The 25,848-nt window shown below is 36.8% G+C and overlaps 1 pseudogene; it reads right to left on the bottom strand.

Moving 5' to 3' along the window:
- Nucleotides 1–665: 665 nt before the first annotated feature.
- On the bottom strand, nucleotides 666–25,005 carry LOC111376883 (annotated as a pseudogene).
- Between the last annotated feature and the right edge of the window lie 843 nt (nucleotides 25,006–25,848).

Here is a 25,848-nt window from a genome sequence, read left to right on the forward strand (position 1 = left end):
ATTTTTCAAGATTGCCTCTTGAAAAGCCTCCAGTCTTCTAGTCTATACTGTTTAGGGGTGTTATGTAAACCATTGTATCATAAAAAAAACTTTTATCGACTATTAACAAGGCAATTTCAATCCCAAAATACCAATGGAAGTGACATTTTAGTAAGAGGCCAGATATTATGCTGAATAGCTACATCGTGGATATTTATCTAGTGTTGAATAGAATGGGAGCAGGCAGACAGAGATAAATTGGAAAGAAATAGATATTTTGACTCATGAGTTCAACTTTATGCATGGTCCTGAATGTTCCAATGGCGTACGTCTGCTTACTACCCTTTCATAGGGTGAACTCTCCATCCATAATAGTTTTTCTTTTTTCTTTTTTTGTCCCCTCAAATAAAATATAGATGTCAGGCACCGTATAGAATTTCGGTGGCGAGGTCATCACTTTCGGTTTTAATTTCTGTTTTAACTTTGAATGTCGAAATAGTACTCAAATTCATTACAGAATGTATGATATATTGAATGTTAAATCAAGTAATGCTATTTGTACATCACTGTATGCATAGTGGTGTACAGATAAATGAAAAAAAAAAAAGCAGAAAAGAAATCAGTTATTATAATATTTCTCTCTTCTACGTCATCTATCCTTATGTACGAATGGCATTACTCATTTCTTATCCAAACAAGGGAAATTGAATTAAAGCAAAGCAGTGCAAACTTGTGCCACAATGTCATGGCAAAGGCGCCTGTTGATTTCAAGCCAAGTATATTCAAGCATCGTACAAGATAATAAATGTATTTTAACGGTACTATTTGTGACATGGAAGCTATATTTCTATGTAAGAAGAGCCGACAGCGGGATTACACAGTAATCTCGACAAAAATGTTCATAGCAGCTTCATGATCCCGTTGATGAAACCACCGAGGAAAAGGAAAGGAAATGATGACTGACTCAAAAATGCTAAAAATTTTCTTGATGATAATTAAGTTAACCTACACATACATGGGGATCATCAGAGAGAGCTCATCTGAAGTTCAACGTCCATTTAAGCTGCAAAAATTAATCTGCATCTTCAATTTCAAGAAGTATTCGGGTGGCAAATTATATAATCAAGCCGTTTTCACTTTGCGGGAGGGGGGAAGACGAAATAGACTGATGAGATCATCAAGACCCTGTAGAGAGAGAAAATCAGCATTTCCACAGATGTTATTTGCCCCCCAGTTTGAACCCCATTTTCATAAAAACTCATTTTCAACCACACATTCTATAAAAAATAATTTTACATGTAAACTCAAAACTTTTTCTTACATTTTAATCACACATCCTCCAAAAATCACTATTACAAAACCCATTTTTCTCAAAAAAATGGAGCTCAAGCAGGGGCTGTCTTTTTATATAACTATTTCATCGTAGAGAAGGCATGTATATAGAAACTTTTTGCATTTTCTAAATAGGAGCAGACAGGTGGGATGGAGAGGGGAACTTTCGTTAAGGATCATACCCTGGTTGTAATGACCAGAAAACTGAAGAGAACAATCAGGTACAATCCAAGGACTAGCAGCAAAAGTAAGTCGAACGTTACACTGGCAACCTGCAGTATATCAAAAATGTCAGTCCATTCATTAGATACATAAAAGAGCATCGAACTATATTTTAGAACCAAATGATTCAAAAATTGGCGATACTTCATTAACTTTTCATTCCCTCAGTCAAAGGAGAGGGATGGCTTCTTGAGATACTCAATGCTTAATGAGGCTCTCGTGTCAGACAAGATACAATCAACGTTAAAAAGTTAAATACACACCTGATATATATGCAACCTGCCAGTTGTTGAATCATAAAAAGTGAATATCCCATCAAGAACTTCCTGTTGTACATTCACCTCGATGGTATGATCTGCTAATTCCTATCACAACAAAAAATAATATATTGTCAAAATTTTATTGCTTGTAGATGATTGTTCTGAACCAATTCCGTTTGTTTGGTGTTTTATTTGTTTGTTGCTTCAGTTTTGTGTTTGTTTATACTAGGAGCTATGACTGGTATAACCATACGAGTAATGCTATTTGTAAATGAATTTGTTTTTTTTCCGCCTCTTTTTTTCCCCCTTTCTCTCCCATGTGATCTATCTGTACACCATTATGGACACAATGATGTACAAATACGTTACTCAACTATATTTACCCTTTCGTACTTGCATTTCCCCTTTTTTGCAGTCAATAAAACTTGGGCAGTTTATTTATCCTAGAGATAATATGTCATGCACATAATCACGTTTGATTAAAAATGGTAGGATCACATGGATAATGAATCAACTTAAATACAAGTACCGCAAGATTTACCTTTTTCAGCGCCATGATTAGAGGGTCAGTTTTCGAAAGAAATGGTGCCACTCGAGGCGTTGTTGACAAAAGGTCTAACCATGAACGTATGTATGAAGGATTGAGAGCTAAACTACTATTGTCTGCAAATATATTGATGTCTTTTCCCTTCAGATCATAAATGTCTCTGTATACAAGGAAGACACCCATTAGAACAAGCAAAAATCATTTATTATAATAAACTAGGTCAGTATAATTTTAATCATAAACAAGCACTTCCGTGATTAACTGATTTCGGGTCTATCTACTCATTATTACAGCATCAAAACTTTCTCTGTGAAATAAATAAGCATGAAACTGTCGATTTCAAGTAACAGGCTCGCTGTTTATGCATCGAGTTGTCGAGAAATATGCATGTACTCAGTGATCACCATTTCTACAAAAGTGACCGAGACATGCAGATGTGCACAAGCAAGAAACAGAGCCAACACGTATGGCAAAGTTCTATAAACTTTATTTTATAAAACTGCAAAGCAAGGATTCAGAAAATGAATTGCAAAGTTCAGATCTTAATAAACACTTGGACTATTATCTATCTCTTCATATCTGCATGAGAAATCATATGTGTACGAGACCTTTGATTAGCATGTGCACTCTAATTGACAAGTTACTTGAACCATGATTCATTTGTGCTGCCTCTAGGCACCAGAGGAGATCAACCAACAAACTACACATAAAAAAAATTCATCCCTTGCAACCACCCAAACCCTTAATATAATTTAGCTGTAACTCAAATTAACAAAATAAACAATAGCAGCAGCATCTGTTCAATTTAAGTCCAAATATTAATCCACGCATGAGCTCCTTACAGTTTTTCATCCATCAACAGATAACCGAGTATTAAGTTATCTTTTGTTTCAATTGACATGTCAATAATGAAATTAAAGTTCAGTGGAATCCAAAGGGTTACATTAGATTTAGATTCTAGAACATCTATTCAGTAGAACATGCTGCCATCCATCTTTCCTAATAGGAACAATATCAAAATATAATGCAATACTAAATCCCAGATGAAAATGGAAATACATCATATTTGCAGCCGAGTGCATTTTTTAACATGAAACTTCATCTGTGCAGCCATTCACAAACTGCGGGTGTGCAAGAACAAGAGAATTTTTTTCCATCTTCATTTACAAGCAGAGGGCAGGGTAAGGGTGGAGTCGAGGTGTAGGATTGTGCACATTTCAACAGAACATTACACCCAAACAACAACAGGGTTCTACCATAAAGAACATTAACTACGAGATCTTACCGCTAGACTTTCAGCAACTAACTTGACACTTTGACTTACTGAAGCTTCATCAACAAAATGTCTGTACAGGAAATCTGAAATTTCAGAAATGAAAATAATGCAAAAAAAAAAAAAAAATAAAAAAAAAAAATAAAATTGGTTTATGAAAATACTATATTTGGTTCCCAATTACAACCTGTTATCTGATAGATCTCCAGTGCTTTGCAGCAATTCGGGTGCAACGGAAAGCTCAGAGAGTGTTGCAGCTGTAACTCTCAGTCTCGAAAATTGCTCATGCTCCCAGGCCACCTAAAATACTTCAAAAGCTTCAGCAGTGAAACTAAAACAGCAAGATAGCTGTCAAATACCCAAAAAAACAAAAAAAAACAAAAATGAAAAAAAGGACTCCCCATAACTACAAACTGATAATATTAACAACAAATAGCATGATAATTTTGCTTCTACCACCAGCAGTCTGCATCTTAATGGACAAATTGCCATTGAACAAAAAGGTGGTAGCTTGTCTTTTGAAACCACACGAGTAAAACCAGTTTTAGTATTGAACTGTTTATGCGAAATATAAATGGGTGAAAGCACACAAAAAGTTCTACGAAGACTCTCCTAATTATAACGCATTCAGCTTCTTTGAAGGGTTATTACCTATGCTGCTGGGACTGGGGTGTGGATGTTGCATACGGATACATATCTAGGAGTCGAATCCTTCTCATTTTAAAAATTAAGATATGGGGATATAGTTAAAAATAATCCAAATTTTGAATGCGGATACAAAGATACGTCTTACAAATTATTTTTTAAAAAAAAACGACAAGAACAATTATTTTTATTTCATTCTAATGTAAGTATTTCTAATTTTATAATTGATAATACTGAGTTTGTGAGATAGATAAAAATATAAGAATTAAAAAATTTAATACAAAAATAAATTTAAATTAAATGAGTTGGATCATACAATTAATCCCAATAAAATAACTATAATTTTATTAACTCTATTTTCACAAGGCCCATATAATACATTAAAGATTGGGTCCACAACCCACATTAAAAAAAAGGGTCCACTGCCCACATTAAATTGGGGTAGATATCAATCCAATCCTCTTCCCCAGCTCCTCCCGCCTTTTTCTTTTTGTATCTGCTCCCTCCTTTTTTCCCCCCTTTCTACAGCTCCTCTGCCTTCCCCAACTCCCCATCTTCAGCCATCTTCTCACTTTTGCTGCCGTATCCAAGTGCAAAACCAATGATCCAATCTATATCCCGTTCAATATCCGTGTCATGTCGTGTCAACACGGATACTTCTCCATTTTTGGAGAGTCCAAGCATCATAGGTTATTACTTGTTTTCCCCAATATGATTAAAGTACCCAATCTTTAGTTTCTGTTCCAAATAAAAAAATGCAACATGGAAAGCCCTTTCTTGTTTACATATAGACTTCAATAATAAGTTGGAGAGCTTGGTTTTCTTACAGACTTCATTAATAAGTCAAAAGTATGAGCTCTTTGAAAACATAAAAGCCATCATAAGTTCGGAAAAAGAAATTGGCCACAGTAAATGCATAGAATCAGAGCAGTGTTATTCTAATCCATAGATGGAAGAGAAGAAATCCATGGCTGCAGTTATCCAAGTCATCAAACAAGAAGAAATTATATCTTCATAACTAATAACCTATCACTTTATTCAAAGAAAACCTGTTCATAAAGCTGAACTGCGGCAAATACACAAGATAAAACTACCAAGAATTCTCCACTTGTCATATATAAAACTTGACATTTTATCCACAGATGTATCACAAGAATTCAGTTCTCCCTAAATTTACCCATAGCCACGACACACGCTACTTATACTAATCACAACAAAGGCAGATATTAGAGGTTCCTAGGGATATAAAACTCCTACAATGTAATATTATGTACAGATCCTCGTGCAGAAAATGAGAATGAAAATATCACGTGTGATTCTATCCAAACATTGCACTGGACAATACCCTAAATCGCTGTTCGATCTCCCTAAGCCATGTTCAGAAATAATTAACAGAAAACTTATCATAATATCATCAGTATTTCAGATGTTAAGCACTAGAGTTATTGTAGATTTTTGATAAAACAATATCAAAGAAAGAAGCATTCTAAGTGTTGTAATTCAAACACCTACGCATCAACTTACTCGAGTGTTAGAGATGTTTATCTTTTTGTGTTTCAGACCAACTTTAAGCCCTAATTCTTCTGCTACATTAGAGAAACCCTGCAAAATTCCACTCAATAAGTCAGAAATTGGCATGGAAGATGATTCGGTTTGAAAATAATCTTATGTCTATATTGCTGGAAAGTAACTCTGCTAACCTCAAAAATTTGCTTTATGCAAGCATTTTCTGGAGGCTTGGAAACATGAATCCATAGATCATCGTCGAATGAGCCAATGCTATTCAAGCAAATAGCATAGTCAATAGTCTCGCGTTGACGCTGATCCAAACTCCTGAGCCACTACACAAAGTAAAACATAAGATCAAAATAATGGCATGGCAACCATATGTAAGAACATTGAAGTAAAGAAAAAATAAAAGTTCTGTGAGTTAGGCACCTTGTAAGTTCCATTATAGTTATAAGGTCCACCAGATGTCAATCCAAAGAGTAAATTATACCTTCCTCTATTTTTAGCATTTGAATATAAAATAGAAAACAACCTAGCTATTTCAAGAAGAGCTACAACGCCACTTCCATTGCTATCACTTCCCGCTGATAATGCCTGTTAACATTAAGATAGCCCTGGACCATCAATGAAACAGCAAAAACTCAATACATAGAATTACTATCTATCTACGCTGCTGATAGTCAGCAGTCTAGGTATCAAATAAGTGGCATCAAGTGACTAGACCTCTTAGATGTAGGGATATAGGTCCCAATCAATTTATTGACACCTGTTGACCATCAGCAGTCTACATAAACAGTATTACTCAAATAAGTAAGTTATTTACTGGTGCAGCTCCAAACGTGTCATATGATGCCACTATGGCAATAGTTGGAAGTTGATTTGAATCGCTGTCAACTTTCAATCCAGGCAACCAGCCCTGACATAGAATGAGAAACATTAATGTTGAACGAATATGTCTAAGCACACTACTGTTGGATCAGCTGAATACATAAGCCCTGATGATAGTTTAGATATTTGATCAAATATTGCATTGTCAAAGGTGGTGGTTCACATATGGCTGAAATGTGTCAATCCCAATTGAAATATGATAGGTTAAGCTAGAACCTGAATATTTGCAATGGTTGGAGATGCAACTTTCTTGGGTTCGGGCACAGAAACTACAAGCTTGTACCTGAAACATATTATTCATCAGAAGATATATAATAGGGTTAATGTAAAACTTGAGTCTTGATGCAGGACTCAGGAGTATTATTATGAAGCACTGAAGAATCGAGAAACGGAACATAATAGCCCACCAACAGCAACACAAAAGAAAGGAGAGAAACTGCAGATATACATGTAAAACTAACGAGTGGAACTAAATCATACACACATAGTAAATTAAATAATTAGCAATAACCAATTTGGAACTCTCTATATAAGAAAATATTTAAAGAACAAAGTTCTATTGACATAGCGCAGACCTCTTCACTTTATTTACAATTGAGTCGGCCGGCAAAACTATCAAGCTCGATTGCATGCCTCATTTTCTATTAAATTCCAGTGCCTTAAAATTGAAAATGCACAGACCAAAATATGAACCTAGCACACTCATTATTCCATTCTCTCATTTTCTCCAAAGACGACAAGCATGCTATTAAATTCCGTCAAAATTTCTCTCAGAAGTATAAAATATTATGGTCTATGAAGCTAGTCGGTTACGAGAGATATCTTGACGTCAAACGAATGTGGATAGTCCTATAAACAAATAAGGCTTTCAAATTTCACCAAGCACAGAATTAAAAATCATTTATGTTTCATTGTAATGTGTGTGTGTGTGTGTGTGTGTATTTCTTGGCGTGTGTTTGGTTTTACAAGGAGAACATAATGAGAGGAGAAATGGGTTCAACGTTGATAATAAGTAGGTAGTAGTTGTAAATGTGATTAAAACTAAAGTTTTGAATGGAAATTATAAGTAACTTATAATGTTTCTCAAGCATGCTCATTTAGGGTGGCAAGCTTTGGAGAGTACGGGCAAAGTCGTGACACTAACTGTGACAGAAGAGAACTGGCATACAAAATGAACATACAGTTTTTAGCATAAACTCTGAGCTTCTATTGAAAAATGCACTGATCTAAGTGCCACTTTCAAGAGAGGTGTCATGAAGAGGAAATCATTGAAAATGACCCAATAACCCATGTGTATTTCCAAAGTAACATTTGACCAGTTTTTTTTTTTTTTGCGGCGGGGGGGGGGATTGATTTTAAAGGTCAAAATCTCAAAATACCCTCAGACGCTCACTTTTCCATTTGCTTACAATCAACCAAAACCAAGGAAAAGCTACGGTCGGTTTCCAGTCGGTCAGAGACATTTTCAGTTCATAACAAGCGACCTTCTTCTTGTTAAGGTAAGCTTCGAGTTGTTAATTAACTAGATTAATGTTTAGATTTTCATATTGTGTATGAATGTTGAATTTGTGAAGGTTTTTGGAATGTATTATTGGTTATGTACGTGTAGAAGTATGAATATAGGTCTAAATTGGAGAATAATAGGTGGATTTTGAGATTTGCAAGCTTTTCTCACTGGAAATGGAGATTTTTCGTCAAGAAAAGCCGAAAAAACTGACGGCTGCAAACGCAGCCGGCATTTTGGGAAAAACCCGGTTGTTAACAGTCGGGTGTTTACCCGACTGTTAACAGTTGGTTAGCCCAATTGTCATTGGCTGACTGTGACTGCGTTTCGTTTTTTCATGGACTGTTAAGTGGGCCGACTGTTATGGTCGGCCCAAAAACAATTTTTTTTAATTTGTGCTGATTAACAGTCGGCCCATTATTTGGGCTGATTGTTTAGTCAACCCATTAACTGTTAAGCGGGCCGAGCTACCTTTAGTTTTTTTATTATTTTTTTCTTATATATATTTAAGAATTTCATTTTAAATAATTTTAATTATTAGTTTTTAATAAATAATAATTTATTTATTTGTCAAATTTAAATAAAATTTTTAATTTAAATTTTAATTTGAATATTTATTTTTATTTCCTCATTTTTGATAAATAATAATTTTTTATTCTTGAATTTAATTAAATTTTATAATTGTAATATTTAATAATTCTTTTAAATTTAAATTTAAATTTCATATTTAGTTTTATTAATAGTTTTTTATAAATAATATTCTTTTTGTTTATCAAATTTAATTAATTTTTGAAATTGTAATTTTTAATAATTATTGAATTTTAAATTTAAATTTCATATTTATTTTTATTAATAGTTTTTGATAAATAATATTCTTTTGGTTCAAAAATTAATTAATTTTTGTAATTGTAATTTTTAATAATTATTTAATTTTAAATTTAAATTTCGTATTTATTTTTATTAATAGTTTTTGATAAATAATATTCTTTTCGTTCATCGAATTTCATTAATTTTTGTAATTGTAATTTTTAATAATTATTTAATTTTAAATTTAAATTTCGTATTTATTTTTATTAATAGTTTTTGATAAATAATATTCTTTTCGTTCATCGAATTTCATTAATTTTTGTAATTGTAATTTTAAATAATTCTTTAAATTTTAATGTTAATTTTAATACTTATTATCTTTTTTTGATATTAGGGAAAAAAAATTGACATTATTGAGAATAGGGTCAAACATTTCACAGTATTAATGATTTTAATTACTATGAATCTGCGTGTTGCGTATTATAGTTACAATTTCGTTCGCTTAATTTTCTGTTATCATACTTATTCTATTATCTCTTGTACAATGTTCTAACACTTTGAATTTTTACAGGGATGGATTATCATATCGACGCAAAGTTGAGATAAATGTTAGGCAAAGTTATGTGGAATAGTAGCTTTGACAGTTTCACTGCGGTGTTAGAGCTGCTCGATGATTGGCATGCTGATATGCTGTGCCAATCCTTCCTATAGCCCTTGTACTCATTGAGATATCTGCAGTACTCCGGTCAAATTATTGATGCACTTTTATGTCGATTGCTGAGTCCAGTTGACAGCGATGCCCTCCACTTCGCAATCGGGGGCAAAGTTACCAATTTTTCGATGTTCGAGTTTTCCCTGATCACGAGATTAAAGATTACGGGCGATGACGCAGCTGGTGACGGGAATCAGAGAAGAAATAGACTGCATGACACTTACTTTCAGGGACAGGCGAGTGTGATTCTACCACAGCTGATCGATGCAATTAGGAGGTGTGACCAGATGTTAGACAGATTGAAGTTAGGCATAGTCTACATCGTTGAGAGCGTATTACGGTGTCACCACAAGAAGATTGCGATCGACCCCTTCCATTTGGAGATTGTTGATGATATTGATCGTTTCAACGACTATCCATGGGGTCGGAGATGTTTTCAGGATACCGTACACGTCTTCACCCGATCGCACTCGAAGCCCAAGGGGACCATGCGCAAGTCCGACACTTATGGATTGCCCTGGCGATGCAAGTACATGATTAACATAATCAATGTTAAATTATTTTTCCTATTGAATTTGTATAAAATAATTGTATGTGTTACAGATTTGGGCGTACGAGACCGTCCCTCTATTGGGTACCCGCTTTGCGAGACGAGGGGAGACATGCTGCCTTCAGATGCACCATTGGAGAGCATCTCGAGCAGAGAGATGTCCCACTGCGAGACAGTTATCGACTCTCCTCGATGGCCCTCAGGTGAGTATTCTGTATTTGTGGTTTATATTGTACGTAATTTAAAATTTGATAACATGATCATTAACTAATTCAAATGTCAATATGTCAGCTTGAAATTATATCTGAGTTGACGTCGTCGATTGAGGAGAGGCTCAGGGTTGTGTGCGTGAATTCAGCCTTCTGCGCACCCAAGACGACCAGATGTCCGATTCAATAGACGATCGTGATTGGGTGAGTGAATTGAATATAATTTATTAATTACCATTTTGTAAAAGTTAAGTAATTATGGATCAAGTTAATAATTCATAATATTATTGTTTGTGTAGGAGCGTGATCCAGTTGATCTACAACCTCCGCCCCCAAAGGCATCGCCTCCACTGCAGAGGGCATCACCTCTGCCCCCGCAGGCATCACCTTCGCCGCAGAGGGCATCACCTCCGCCCCAGAGGACATCAACTCCGGCAACCCTGTCCAGGGACCTCCCCCGTAGATCTCCTGCACATAGCCAGAGTTTTGATGATCTGTATGTCCGTCTGAGTGGATTTATAGCAGAGCAGGTTAATGGGTTGCGTCGAGAGATGACAGATAGGGTCGACGATCTAGTAGGAAGGGTCCAAGATTTGTCCGCTAATGTTAGAGTGCTTCAGGATGAGATCGAAGCACTTCGAAGTGATATAGCCGGCGCTGGCAGGCGATGGGTTGACAGATATGGTGACCGGGGGGCGACGGAGATGGGGGTGATCGAGAGGGTGATAGAGATGAGGGTCACCGGCAGTTGTGGTCCGATGATGCATTGAAATATTTTCTATTATCCGTGAAGCAGGAGGGAATGGTAAGGATGGTAGAGGAGGTGGCGGTCCCTGGGGCTGAGGAGATGGCGAGCCCCGAGGTGGAGGAGGTGGCGGTAGCCAGGGTGGAGGAGGTGACGACAACCGGGGCGGAAGAGGCAAGCCTCGAGATGGAGGAGGTGGCGATAGCCGGGGTAGAGGAGGTAACTGAGGCAAATAAGCGTTCTGTTGACATGCCGGAGATGGTGGTCGGCAAGAGGCCGAGAGTGACGTCATAGTACATCGTCTCTCCCTTCACCACTGAAACGAAGAGGAGGAGGTTCTTCGACAGGACGTACCCCAATATGTTCCAGGAGATCGATCATGCCAAATGAAAAGCATTCGAGGCTCAGTGGCGAGCAATGTTGCCCAGGTAAGTATTGTTTGATTTAGTAGAGTACCAGTACTCGTATAAGTTTCGTTTAACATTTTTTTTCAGCACCACCCGTATGATAGCCAGAAGAACGATATCAAACGCATACAAGTGGTTCCATGATATCACCACTCAGGGGCTTGGCTCGCCGACGATGTAAGTGAAGTGTTATTGTTACTGTTTGTACACATTATGTTTAATTTGTTAAATGAAATAATTATTTATTTCTTTTTCGTTTATGTAGCACATCAGCATGGCCATCGACTTGTTGCACGATCAAGTTGAGAGATATCCACAATCATTCTACAATTCTGGCTGAATAATACTGAACACCGAGTTCTTTCGTGCCGTAACCATTGAGTATAAGTCGCTCCAACTTATGAGTAACGAATACGTGCTGCCCGCATATATGCTCGAGTGGGTCATCGAGTTGTTACCGACTGTTGGGGGAAAGCCGTGGGAGGGCTGTACGCATATGTACATTCCAATGATCGTCAATCATCACTGCATTGCACTGGAGATCGTGTTCCCTGCGTCGACGATATATGTATATGACCCGGATCATTCATGTCTGACACAGGAGCAGCTAAAACAGAACTTAAAGCAGGTGACTGTGATCGTTCCTATGATAGCTAGACGAGCGAGCTTGACTGTAGAGAACAAACTAGCCATCATGCGGGATAAGACGACGGCTAGGCAATCTCTATCATAAGTGTTTGTAATCTTTTTTAAAATTAAATTGGAACCAAACTAAAAAATATTGTTCATTTGCAGGGGCGATTGTGGCATTTTCGCAATCAAGTACGAAGAATTTTTTAGTATAGCACATAAGGTTGATGGAATCAATCAATCGTTGATACAGAATTGGCGAAATAAGTTAGTGTGCAACTTATTCAAATTTAATTGTGATCCATAGATTATTTGTAAATATTTTTTTGTAATTAATCTTTGTAAAACTTTTTATATTTGTAAATATTTTTTTTGTAATTAATCTTTGTAAAACTTTTTTGTAATTAATTATTTGTAACTGTTCTTCGTAATTATTTGTGATCTCAAATAAACATTGAACAGTATACATTGAACACATCAGTCTAATTGTCATTTAGGGAAATTTGACTAGAACAAAATTGGCGAGTATACCCTAAGGCTCTACACCTGCCGCACATACTCTGTCGAGGAAACTCTCCGATAGATGGTATTCTAGATATACTTGGACGTCCAGGACCACGCAGTTCAACTGCTGGTGGCAACAAACTATTGAACAGGAGAATATGGTCAGGAACTTCCCACTCGGCTTCATTCTGCAAAGAAAATATAATCTCAGCATATGCTGCTCTCCACGACTCAGCCGTGTAGTACAAAGAGCATAATGTTCTCGCTGCAAAGCCTCGATACACGGCCACCGCGACTGCATGCTCACATGGAAAACTCTCCAACTAAAATCTTGTACAAGTGCATGTATTATCAATCAAATCAACCATGTATGCCATATTACGTGTACATTGCACGAAGAAGCGAAACTCATCAAGTGCTTCCACATTCAACTTCCTCGCAACATCTGCAATCTTAAAAAGTTTCTCCTCTTGAGCTGGGGCCAACACACTGATGCAACTCTGTGATGCCGCACGTCAGTCATGAAACCACTGTTGCAGCTTGTTACGAATATTCTCAATCATTGCGAGAATTGGTAACTCTCGATCCTTCTTAAACAATGCATTGGGACTTCGCATTATTCGACGTCATCATGTTGCATCGATGTCCTAGAAAGTATGACCGCACCGAATGTCCAATCCCCATGTTCGTTAGATACTCCCACTCCGCTAATGATTTACTTCCTATCTCGACCATGAACTGATTACACTTCTCAACACCGTAAGTTTCAGCTGCTCTCCTGAACAATAAAACGATGCCTTTATCTCGATACCTAGTCTTCAAATTGCCTTGTACATGGTACATGCAATACCCGTGATGTGCCTCAAGGAAAACTTCAGCGATACCATTTATTATAGACTGTCCCCGATCAGTTACAAAGGCAAGGTCTTCAACTTCCCCGATCACTTCCCTCAGTTTAGAAAAAAACCAACGCATTGACAGATCATTCTCGTTGTCGACTATGTCAAATCCAAGAGAGTAAATTTGGATGTTAGCGTCTTGACATGTAGCAATGATCGACTTGCCTTGATATCTAGCTTTCAGAGTTGTACCATCGACTAGAATTACAGGTCGCATTACATTTCAAAAACCCCGAATACATAGTCCGAAAGTCATGAAGAAATACTTAAAACAATCACCGCCCCCGTCTCAATAAAACATGCCGAGCCAGGATTAGTTCTCACCATGTTATGGCAATACCTGTCCAATTTAGCATAACTCTCCTCGGCTGATCCCATTAAATCCTCAAACGCACGTTCTTTGACCTTCCAAGCCTTCTGATAGCTCATGACCACTCCATACTCTCGACGAACGTCGTTAATGATGTCCAAAGATCGATAGATTGTCCGTGGATCCTGATACTTGTACATTATCTGTCGACCAATAAGCCATGCTTGAACTTGCCTGTGATCATTTCGACAAATTTCCACTTCGCAAGTATGTTCCCGTGCATATTTGCGAACTACAAAGTACTCATTCGTGTCCATCTTAGTCGCTCTCAAGCGCCAATTGCAATTGTCGTCAATGCAGGCAACTATCGACAATTACTTGGTTGATTTCTTTACCTTGAACTCAAAGTTATATTTTAATGTCATCCAGTGTACAGCTTCTTGGTTTCAAATAGTTGCTCGACATACAAATTCTCATCATCGGAAGCCACACGCGAAGAATTGGAGGACGGTCCACTTGTTCTACCCCCTGATCTCCCACCTCGCTCAGGTCTCTGTCGGGATAAAGCAATTAAATTTTCATTTGTAAAATCATTTATATTTTCGTTGTCCTCAACTGTCAACGGAATTCTGTGCGTAACACTGACTTCACGATCAATAGCAACTGTCATCTGTAGGAACTATCTCCAATGTCTCCCAAAAATCTCGATCATTATTATTCGCTCCATCTGAATCTTCGCGTTCACCTTCGACAACATCCTTCTTAACTAAAGTCACGCCAAGAACAGTCGAAGTCCTATGCATTTTATTCAATTCTAGTAGATAATTCAACTCAGCATCATTAGTAACAAATATAGGTGACATCGGAATAGATGAATCCTCATAACCATTGAATAAATATCTCAGTTGCATATTGTACTGAAAAGAATCGACATTCAACTTATTTTGCAAATCCTGGTACACTTTCGCATATGATGTACTCTCTGTTACGGGAATTGCAATACAACCACATACATCACTCGTCCATCTCCATTCCCATCTATTATTTTCATTCAATTCGAAATCATCGAAATAACAGACCGAAATTATCAAATCTGCATGACGATATAGAATTTTTAAATCAATTACAACAACAAAAATTCAGATATTTATTTATTTAATCAACTTGTAATTAAAATTATAAAACAATTGCCAAAAAAAATTAATAATAAAAAAATTCGTAAAACGGTCGGGAAAAAAACCGACTGTGGACTGTTTTACAACCGACAGTCGGCTGTTTAACAACAAACTAACAGTCGACCGTCGACTGTTAGACAGTCTTATAACAGTCGGATGTCCGCTGTCTAACAGTCTTCGTTAATATCCCACAGTTGATTGCCGGACTGTTTATTTTGCATATGATTTTTTATTTTTCTATGGTTCTAAAGAAAAAAATTATAAATCTGTTAAAAAAAATTCTACTAACTACTGTGTTATTTAACTACTCAAACGTACACTAATTTACTGAAATCGAAATTAAGCATGTGTAAATATACTTACCGATTTGAAGTAATTGATCTGAAAAAATTCTAGCTTTGACATTTGAAAGTTTTTTTATATTTTGAGGTTCAAGCAGATGAAAAATGAGAGTTTCTGTGTTCGAAACTCGTTCTGTAGTTTTATAAGGAAATATTTGATTTTCAATTATTAACTAAAAAGGTAATAATGTCTTTTAAACTATCCAAATTTTATAATTATATAATATATTTAAGGGCAACTCTGTCTTTTACCATTCAAGAGATTAATGTGATAATTTTCAAGTTTTTAAAAGCCAAAATGGAAATAGGAACTTTTATCTAGGTCAATTTTAAAAGTACCAAGTGTCATGAATTAGATATTGGATGGCAGACAACATAAAACAGCATTAAAACCAAGTTCTAGAAATCTAAATTCTGCTTATTCTCAACAACATATGATACGTTAGATATGAGTCATATTCTAATGATTTCTTAAAACATTGTGTTTTAGTGCATTTATGGCAAAGCTTAAACTATAATCTAAGTTGGTCAAGCATACTTTTTATTCACATATTATATAGGACCCATAATGCATTACCCACTTATTATCCACAAATTCTATAGAACTCATAAGCACTATAAAACATACTAGGAGTCAAAAGACTAACCCGCCAGTAGTGGCAGTTGCCAATTGACCAGTAGCATCGTTCTTCTTGAACATCAGCTAGCACAGTATTAATACTATCATCATCAAAGCCAAAGTACACTGGATACTGAAAACAGTGGAATTAAAATTTAGATACATGAGATTGACTAGTAGAGCGTGAAGTATTTAGTTAATAAAGAAGACAGCGCACACAACGTTATGGGTTTCATATTGAATTAATAAGCTAGATATTACAAAGAGCATCTCCAATTCAATAATGTGCATTGTTATACATGTGGCAAGCAAAATGGGGGATGGAGAGAGGAGCATCTCCAGTGGGGGGCTGTGGTGGGAAAATTGTGGACCACATGTACAAGGGAGATGATATCTAGAGAGAGGAGATAAATTATAAAAAATTAAATGGAGGATGTCTAGCACATCCTCCAATGGAGATAAATTATAAAAAATAATAATAATAATAATAAAGGGAGCATGTCTAGCCCACCCTCTAGATGTGGAGGTGTGCTAGACATCGCACACTTTTTCCTTGCCATGTAATCACAGTTTTTAGTGCAGTCCACAACCCCATTGGAGATGCTCTAAGAAGCTAGAACTGCAAGCAAGCTATTTCTTGTATTCACAGACGATCCAAGTAACTGAATTGAATTCCCTTTATATTATCTTTGAATGAACATGGGGAAGTAAATGCTAGTATATTAATCACGCAGAATACAAAAAATCTCTAAGTACAAGTACATCAAACATGCCAATAGGTATGTTTCCTACAACCAACAGAAACAAGAATCGGTGATTAAATCCGACGAAAGTAATTGTTTCACTCACAGGGATGTTGGCATGTATAAGTAACTGTTCTAGTTCGACCAATACTTCCTTCATAAGGTCTTTTGCAGAATCTTGATCAGATCCACCCACTGTGTCTGAGATAGGACTAAAAGCTGGGCGTAGTAGCAATAGACCACCTAATGGCTTTTTCTGCGCAATATATTCTGCCATAAGATTGTCAACAACAAGATCACTCCAGCTCAGATGAAAAACATGATGAAGCTATATGAATGAATCTAAAGTAGTATGTAAGTAGCCCATTATAGATACTAAAATAGATAGGGGAGCAGATTTTTATTTATTGGTCGTAGCGCCCCTATGAAATGAAAGCATGAACGAAACACAAATGAATAGCAAGACTTGTTTTAACTTAGGGAACTCGAAATCAGAATGTTTTAAAAATGGGAGAGAACATAATCATTCATTTATTTGAATTCAAATCCATGTATTCTAGAAGTCAGTTATCATAAAAGTGCCAATGATGTGGGCTGAAAATAGATAAAGCTTTTATGACGGTCTGGTACACTCTATCACATACAAGCTCTAAATGTACATCAGCTAATGCATGAGGGTTCACAACTTCACAGTCCAACGCCTAAACCATTTTTCTTTATGCTCTTGTATGTTCTTTTTTCAGTTAATCGTATCAGGGTGGAGATGCACCAAGTAACATTATGCTTTCACTTGTCTTTCTTTGATAATTTCATTGTGTAAAAAGTTTTCATATACCAGCAGAGATGGCCTGAACAACTCAGACTACCTACCAGGCTACAACCAGTGCAGTTGAACTCCACAAAACCCCTCAAGTAGTATCATATTTAGTGTATTAGGCAACATCCAAACTTGAAAGAATGACTGGTCAAAACTGACACTCCTCCTTTATGAGGTACAGCTAGAGATTCTTGGCATTAAAAAGTATTCATACTCAGCACTGAAACTCTTCTATGAAATCCTTATGACAATACATCTGTGTGGATTTTTCAAACTGGTTTTATGAGAATCAAGAAAATATCTTGCTTACGAGAAACTGGATTGATTTTGAGTACTAAGTGCTTGCATGGCTAAGCTTTTAAGTTCTTATAAGCAGTGAGTTGCAAGAAATTTTAGTAAAAATAGGTAAAAGTTTTGGATCCTACATAATTTGTGTAAAAGAATTGAGTATGACCCGTCTAAGCAAGTATAAGCTTGGCCAAACATACACTAAAAGTTTCCAATTAGAATGGAAGCAAGCTAAATGTTTGTCAACTTGGTATTCAAATAATATCTTAATTGTAGGAAACAACAATTTAGTCATTACTTTTATAGATAGCCATGTTTCACAGGATGAAGTGGGATAGGTAATTAGCAACCGGCCAAGCTTCAGGCATCTGCTTAATAACTGAGAAAAAAAAAATTATTTAAATGTTTTCTATACAACCTTTTATCCCTGTAGTTTAAAATAAAACAGTCGCAAGCATTCAAGATGAATGTTGGGTCCCAATAGTTAAAGGGTGCAACTCCATTAAAAGGATAAAATAAAGGATGTGGAAAGATCAAATATAATTTCATACCAAAACCAGAATCCAAGCTCTCCACATTCCACAACAGAGAGCAGATTGGGGTAGGAGAAACTTATGTACAGTGGCTCTGTTGGATTTTCTGCGCAATATTAAAGAGATGAAAACGAAAATCAACACAAGAATTTTTACATGGTTCGACGGTGTGCTTACGTCCACGAGAGCAAAGCGAAAATTTCTTTATTCAGTTGATAAAAATAGGGTTACAACATATTATTTATACTAACCCTAACTTGAGCTCATATAAGACTTTAAGGCCCATACAGAAAATACTCATATGCCGTACCACTCGGCATCGGCCCATTTGATTCAGGACCTGTTCCACTCTATATGAGCCACATGCACAACAATCTCTTGAGGAGAAAAAACATAACCTAGAAAAACACCATACCATCTAGGACCAATAGGTTGGAACACATCCTCTCTAACAGCTAGAGATGTTAATCAAGTTCAAGCAATGCTTGAACCTATCCATTGTAATTGGTTTTGTCATCATGTCTGCTACATTCTCTGAGGTATGTACCTTCTCTAACAACAGCTCTCCTGAAGTAATCAACTTTCTTATCTTATAAAATTGCACATCAATGTGCTTGGTTCTTGTATGATAAATCTGATTCTTAGCTAGGAAGGTGGCGCTCTGACTATCACATTACAGCTTCATTCCATCTTGCTTGATCCCAAGTTCCCTAACAAGCCCTTTCAACCACAATAATTCCTTGGCTGCCTCAGTTGCCACCATGTATTCTGCTTCAGTTGTAAATAATGCCACAAGTGATTGCACCATTGACCTCCAACATATGGGCCCACCTGCAAGTGTGAAAACATAACCTCTATGGGACCTTCTGTCATCCAAGTCCCCTGCATAATATGCATTTACATATCCTTGAACTGAAATATCACCATGTTGTCTCTCAAACATGATCCCGCACTCCATTGTACCTTTCAAGTACCTGAAAATCCACTTTACAGCTCTCCAATGCTCTCTACCAGGATTAGCCATATACTTACTAATCACACTTACTGCATATGCTAAATCTAGTCTGGTACACACCATTGCATACATCAAACATCCAACTACGCTGGCATAGGTACCTTTGACATCTCTGCAACATCTTCTTCACTCTTTGGGCACTGATTATTAGACAATCTGAAGTGATTTGCAAGTGGTGTGGCAACTGATTTTGCATCTGACATGCTAAACCTCTCTAACACTTTCTTCAAATAATTTTTCTGAGACACCCATAATTTTCTGGCTTTCCTATCTCTGTTGATCTACATGCCAAGAATTTTCTTAGCCGGTCCCAAGTCTTTCATATCAAACTTACTGCTCAACAAAGATTTCAATTTGTCTACCTCATCCATGTTCTTAGCAGCAATTAACATGTCGTTCACATACAATATCAAGAAAATATATGAGTTATCCTCAAGAACTCTGTAGTAAACGCAACAATAATACTCACAACGACTGTAGCCAATCTAAATCATATGAGAGTCGAACTTCTTGTACCATTGTCGTGGAGACTGCTTAAACCCGTATAAAGACTTCTTCAGTTTACACACAAAATTCTCTGTTCCTGGTTCCAAAAACCTTTCTGGTTGCTCCATGAAAATCTGTTCCTCCAAATCACCATGAAGGAAAGCAGTCTTCACATCTAGCTGCTCTAACTCCAAATCAAAATTAACCACCATTGTCAAAACAATCCTGATGGAAGTGTGTCTGACGACCGAAGAGAAAATTTCATCATAATCTACTCCCTTCCTCTGTGAGTATCCCTTTGCTACTAATCAAGCCTTGTATCTTTCTCCTTCCTTTTCTGACATTGCTTCTTTCTTTCTATACACCCACTTACACCCTATCTGTTTCTTTCCCTCTGGAAGCTCTACCAAATCTCAAATATCATTTTTATGCAGTGACTCAATTTCCTCCGTCATAGCCTCTATCCATTTATCTTTCTCCTGACTACCAATGGCATCCTGAAAAGTTATAGGATCGCTATTGCTGGTAATGAGTGCATAAGAAACCGAATCCTCGAATCGATACTTTGCTGGTGGCTTGGTCGTGCGACGTGGTCTATCTAAGGCAACACTATGATACTGCTCCACCTCTGATCCAGAACGATCTGCTCCCTGAGCATTAATTGCTGTATTTACATTGTCTAGCTCTACTTGCACCACTTGGCTCTTACCTCTACCATCGTCTGAATTGAGCTTCTCTTTATCTGAAGAAGCTTTCAGCATGAATGCTTCATCAAATACTGCATCCCTACTTATCACCATCTTCCTTGCCTCTGGATCCCAAAACTTGTATCCCTTTACACCTTTAACATAGCCCAGAAAAATGCATTTTCTTGATTTCGGATCAAGTTTGGATCGCTGATCACTAGATACATGCACATACGCCGGACAACCAAATACTCTCAATTCGAAATAATCAACTTCATTACCTATCCAAACTTCCTCTGCAACTTTCCCATCTGGTGCTGCTCGTAGTGATCTGTTTATGACATAACATGCCATGTTCACTGCTTCTTCCCAAAAACTCTTCGAGAGCCCTACATTCAGCCTCAAACATCTTGCCCGTTCTGCAATTGTTCTGTTCATCTTTTCCGCAACACCATTTTGTTGCGGTGTCTTGCAAACTGTATAGTGCCGCTGAATACCATGCTCCTCACAAAATCTCAGAAACTGTGAATCTGTATACTCTGTACCGTTATCTGTCCTCAGATACTTAATTTTTCTGCCCATCTAGTTCTCTACTTCTGCTTTCCATAATTTGAACTTGGCAAAGGCTTCAGACTTGTGCTTCATGAAATATACCGAAACTTTTCTAGAAAAGTCATCAATGAAAGTAATAAAATACTGAGATCCACCTTTGGACAACTCCCTCACTGGTCCCCAAACATCTGAGTTCGCGTAATCAAGAATTCCCTCTGTCTTGTGCTTTCCCATCTTGAACTATACTCTGGACTGTTTTCCAAGTACACAGAACTTGCAGAAATTCAGCTTCCATGATTTTACCCCCTTCAACAAATTCCTCTTGTGAAGCTCAACCATGCCACGTTCTCCTATATGCCCCAGTCGCATATGCCATAGAAGAGTGTCATCTGACTCTGATTCTGCTGTAGCAACTCCACCTACAACTGTATCCCCGAGTAGTTTGTAGATGTTCCCCACTAATTTCTGACCCTTCATCACAATCATAGCCCCTACAACTGTATCACTGTTAGAGCCCCACACTTTGACTTATAAGGGTAACCATTTGTGTCTAAAGTGCCTAAAGAAATTAGATTCTTTTTCAACTCAGGTACATGTCTAACATTTTCCAAGGTCCTTATCCACCATCGAACATTTTAAATTTTATGGACCCCATTCCAATGACCTTACATGATATATCATTACCCATCAGAACAGATCCAAAATTACCAGAACGATATGAATGAAACCAATCCCGATGAGGACACGTGTGATATGAACAGGTTGAATCAAGTACCCAACAGTCATTTAATTTTACAGAATTACCTGCAGAGACTGATAACATGTCTCCATCTCCAAAATCCGAGTCTCCTTCTGCAACACTAGCTGAGTTTGAGGACCCATCACCTTTCCTTTCATCACTCTGCTTCTTATTGGGACAGTCTCTCTTAAAGTAGCCCATCTGATGGCATTTGTAGCACTTGACGTTTTTCTTATTTTGATTCCTAGATTTTGATCTTGTGTTCCCTCTAAAAGAAACACCCCTGTCCTTCCTTCTCCCACGATCCTGGTAGCCCTTTACGATCAACCCTTCACCCTGTGAAATTTCACCAGTACGCAATTTCCGTTGGTTGTAGGCTAACAGGGCTGATGTGACTTCCTCCAATTCGAGAGTCTCTTTACCCCATGTCAACGTGGTCACCAGATGGTCGTACAAAGGAGGAAGTGAGCACAACAAAATCATTGCCTTGTCTTCATCATCAAACTTGATTTCAAGTCGCAATAGATCGCTGATGATTTGATTGAACACATTGGTGTGTTGAATCAAATCCGTACCCTCCAACATCTTTTGCCCGTACAGCCGCTGCTTTAGATGCAGCTTGTTCGTGAGAAACGTTAACATATAACGACTCTCCAATTTCTCCCAAACCTCCGTCGAAGACTCAACTTCCATGACATGATACATGATTTCGTCCGCCAAACAAAGCCGAATTGTACCAACTGCTCGCGCCTCGAGCTCTTCCCAATCGGCATCTGACGTACCCTCTGGTTTCTTCCCAGATAGTGCTTTCACCATCCCTTGCTGCGCCAACAAATCCTTCACCCTTCGCTGCCATAATCCGAAGTTCCCATATCCGTAAAACTTCACCACATCAAATTTTGCAATCGAAGAACTCGCCATCCGAACCTGGCTCTGATACCAGTTGTTGGATTTTCTGCGCAATATTAAAGAGATGAAAACGAAAATCAACACAAGAATTTTTACGTGGTTCGGCGGTGTGCCTACGTCCACGAGAGCGAAGCGGAGATTTCTTTATTCAGTTGATAAAAATAGGGTTACAACATATTATTTATACTAACCCTAGCCTGGGCCCATATAAGACTTTAAAGCCTGTACAGAAAATACCCATGTACCATACCACAGGGGCGTTGCCCCCACACCCCCAACCCATTCAGCGTCCCTAACAACCAAACAGTGAATTAAATCCGCGCCGGCATCGGCCCATTTGATCCAGGACCTCTGTTTCACTCTATATGAGCCACATGCACAACAAGATCGGTAATCCATCATAGTATTTCCTCTCTTATATCTAATCATATTCTATGCCCTCAATCTTCTGTATGACAAAAATTGATCCTAAGTACAAATTAGAACTTCAAAAATTGAGACATTGTTTCTACTAACGTTAAGCAGGCATGGAGATAAGATAGAGTTGCACGTGGATCCAAGAGTGATTATTTTTTCTCACTGATTTTCAGCCAGCTCATATCTTACTAAATCTGTGGTTGGACCATATATTTCTCACACTAATCTAGTAGCCAATATCAAATGCAAATGGCATCTCTATTTGATGCATCACGCCTGTCTATGTATGATATTATTGATACTGAAACCAAGAAATTGTACTAAACTTGTCATTACATATGGGATATTGTTCATAAGCTAAACAACTTGACTTAAATCATACAACACATCACTTATCTTTACACAAGATAATCAAAAAAATCAGAGGTGCGAAAATAATCACCGTTGCACCAAGTGTATTGTGATATTGGCATGTGAACAGAAAACCGTACAAACTTAGCATTTCAGTACGCTATACTATCCCCGAGAATATATACAAGTACAGATCATAACATGTGGAGTATCTGGTAGCTTTGGACATATAACATCTTTCAAGTTTACTTGTCATAAGATAAAACTTCTGTTTCAACCACATCAACTAATTTCTTTCTTTCTTTCCAGTACTAGAAACTCAGTTGCTCGAGGATTCATCAAAACTGAAGCATTAATTAACTGAGTATATGCTTATAAGATATTTCTATAAAGTGGATTTTCTAGTTCAATATGCCTCGCTACCTTCACCTCCTGAGTTATTAAACAACTGGAGTCTGGAGAAGACTTGCACATACTCATTTTACAATACTTTTCAACATTATCAGTCATGTTGTAGCTAAAAAATGCATTTCAAGTTCACAAGTACTTTTCCACTAAGTTTCCCTTCTTATTCAGTTTTCAGTACAGTAAACAGATCTCCATTTCAGCTTCATAATTGCATCATACATCCGGATTGCAGAAAAAGCTACCTTCTACTAAATGCAAGGTCCAACAAATAGATATGGAATTCAGAATCTTAATTGCTGACAGAAAAAATCCATACCAAAAATAATTACAAGTTAAAATGTCTAAAAGGTATAATGTGCATATATCTAACAGTAATTCTACACAGCTCCACACCTCATAACACATTTTCTTAGTTAATAAAATGACATAAAAACTAGATTTCAACTAAGTACGGCTCACAACAGCAAAATTTTACTCGATTACCAAAAAAGAACATTTAAATAATACTTCCAATTTTCCTGTAAGTCGAACATACACTAACAAAACTATAATCCAAATTTGATTAAGAGAAGCAAAATATGGTGATTAAAAGAAGCACAGAGTATGGACCTTTAATGAAGGTAAGGTTCAATTCGCGGACTGGAAGGATGAGGACAGTGCGGGAGAGATCCGCTGCAGCCCCAGAAGATGAAGAAAAAAGCGAAGAACTAGCATGATGGTTGAGTGAAGCGAGTCGAGATCCGAACGGCACGCCACCAAGATCGTACTGCACGAGCCGGTACACATCAACCACCGTCACGGCGTCACAGATTTCGACGCAAGCCATTAATAATATCAATATTGTGATCATTGAAGAGTACACTGGGTCGATTAACACTGATGAGGGTATCGAATTTTGAACTTTCTTCGGGGAATTCGCCATTGGAGCTTTGAAGTGGGGTTCGGGAGAGAAGTTAGACTCTAGGCAATGGGATAGATTGGTAATTATTGGTGAGTTTACACATTTTTACTACGAATTTTACCACTTTGTTGATTTCTTGATTTTGCTTGTTATTGTATTATTTTTTCTAAAAATATATATATATATTATTGTAAATGGAAAGTCCATTAAAGTTTACATTAAAGTTTATTGTTGAATAATATTTGTACCCCTGTAATCCTAGAAATTATTACCATTGTATCCCTAATTCTTACTTATAAATATAGGGCTTTGATTTTCAATAATACATACGAAATGTTTATTGAGTTTTCTCTATTATCTTTTTCTCTCATTTTATAACACGTTATCAGCACGAATCTCTTAGAAGGTAGTAATTTTTTCATAATCATCTATCACGTATATCAAAATTAATTTGATAATACGTGAATTTTACATATAAATATGTTGAATCTGCAATACGTGATCTCATCTTTCTCGATCATTATGTTTTCTTTGTACCTCTCTTTGAATTAATTAATGTTTTTTCCTTTATATCAATCCACGTGCATTTTTATGGAGATATATTTATGTTAAATCAATTGATATGCATTAATTCATGCTCATATACCCTCCTTATATTTAGATTAACCCTTTACATTCTACACATGCTTATAATTTTTTTTGGTTTAATTGGTCAATGTTCTTTGTAAGCAAGCTTCAATTCCAGATCTCTATTTTGGCTGATTCCATATATATACATATAATATACAATTAACAAATAACTGTACTCAACTTATCTTTTCTCTCAAATCCATTGGTTTCTGCAAATTTCATGCCTTAATTGGTTAATACTAATTCAATCCTTTTAATTGCACATAATTAGAATTTCGTGTCATAATATGTGAATAGATTTCTACA

Source organism: Olea europaea, unplaced genomic scaffold (assembly GCF_002742605.1).
Source record: "Olea europaea var. sylvestris unplaced genomic scaffold, O_europaea_v1 scaffold1573, whole genome shotgun sequence".
In the NCBI taxonomy this organism is placed as follows: domain Eukaryota; kingdom Viridiplantae; phylum Streptophyta; class Magnoliopsida; order Lamiales; family Oleaceae; genus Olea; species Olea europaea.